Here is a 1,389-nt window from a genome sequence, read left to right as displayed (position 1 = left end):
TTCTACCTGTGGTATTGGTTCCTATTTGGGGTTGTCTACTTCATTCACAAGGAATGAAAACGATGCTGGTATTAAACAGAATTTAAACTTATATTAATTTCCTCTATTAGGCAACAGCTACATAAGTAGGAACAGGTTTTATGAATTTGTTGGGTTATTTAATTTTCTTGCCTGGTTTTGCCAAAGATACAGTAAGGATACATTATCAATGATAATATCGGTTGATTCTTATTTTTAAGGGGTAATGACTGAGACTGCTACTCCCCCTGGAGACGTTAATGATAATGGTACATGACAATTAATGATAGGCTATTATCAGATTATTTTTATAGGTGCAACACTTCTGTTCGTATAACCAATTAACTGCACAATCCGAGCTATTGCCTCATCCTGCATATACACTGATTTATTAGATTTATTATTATTACAATGTATGGGTGGGGCTGGTTACTTGAAATTATTAATAAAACTTAATTACTTGTGCTTAGTTATAAAATTAATCATGAGTGATGCCGTTACCGTACCGTCTGCTACAGACAAAGATAACAAGGACAACTGGGCAAGTCCTTTATGATCTCCTCCAGTTACCGAAAGACCAAAATCACCTCTTTATAGAGCAGATATAAAGAGTGACACACACCCTTCCTCTGGACAAATGGAGCTCTACTGAGGAGGAAGTCAGGAATACTGCCTGCTGCTAAATCGATTGTCTACTGGAAGAGTACATAGACATTATTATTATTATTTATTTATTTATTATTATAGGTTGGACGAGGCTAAATCAAGATGCTCATTAAAATCTTATCCTAAAAGAATTGTATTAATAAGACATGCTGAAGTAACTAATGTTATATATTTATTATTTTATTTGTTTTATTTATTCTTTTAATAGTCTGAGGGTAATATTGATAAATCTTTCTATGCAACTACACCTGATGCTAAACTAAAGGTTACTGATAAAGGAATAGAACAAGCTAAAGTAAAGAATGGAATTTGTTACTGTTATTATTATTATTATTATTATTATTATTATTATTATTATTATTATTGTAACAAGAAATATAACAGAATAAGGTGGACAAGAAAATATAGCAAGATAAGGCAGAACATAATATTAATAAAATAAAATGAAATAAGTCAATAGAGAGATTTCATAAGTTTAATGTTTAGTGGTGAGGATAGATAGTAATCCCCGCTCCATCCTCCAGATTAATGGTGCGAATCTTAGCTCTGGTGCCTCTCACACATAGATTATTATTATTATTATTATTATTATTATTATTATTATTATTATTATTATTATTATTATTATTATTTATTGGCCTTGCCCAGCTTTGCGTAGACGAGGACTAGGTACTGTTGTCTGTCTTTCATTCATTGTAAAAGAAA

The 1,389-nt window shown here is 31.0% G+C and overlaps 2 long non-coding RNA genes across 3 annotated transcripts; both read left to right on the top strand.

Annotated features, from left to right (window-relative positions):
* The first annotated feature begins 8 nt into the window (after positions 1-8).
* Positions 9-411, top strand: LOC109592989 (uncharacterized). 2 transcript variants are annotated; one of them, XR_002190676.1, is made up of 4 exons: positions 9-68; positions 111-191; positions 240-287; positions 333-411. It is a non-coding gene; the product is annotated as an uncharacterized LOC109592989 (long non-coding RNA). The 2 variants fall into 2 exon arrangements; XR_002190677.1 differs by lacking the exon at positions 333-411 and having other exon boundaries at positions 240-290.
* Positions 412-524: 113 nt separating this feature from the next.
* Positions 525-1,254, top strand: LOC109592988 (uncharacterized). The gene is made up of 3 exons (XR_002190675.1): positions 525-721; positions 766-838; positions 893-1,254. It is a non-coding gene; the product is annotated as an uncharacterized LOC109592988 (long non-coding RNA).
* Positions 1,255-1,389: the final 135 nt, after the last annotated feature.

This window comes from Amphimedon queenslandica, unplaced genomic scaffold (genome assembly GCF_000090795.2).
Source record: "Amphimedon queenslandica unplaced genomic scaffold, v1.1 AMPQUscaffold_3270_Cont24732, whole genome shotgun sequence".
NCBI classification, from domain to species: domain Eukaryota; kingdom Metazoa; phylum Porifera; class Demospongiae; order Haplosclerida; family Niphatidae; genus Amphimedon; species Amphimedon queenslandica.
Note: the sequence above shows the minus strand (reverse complement) of the source record. Positions and strands in the feature narration are given on the sequence as shown.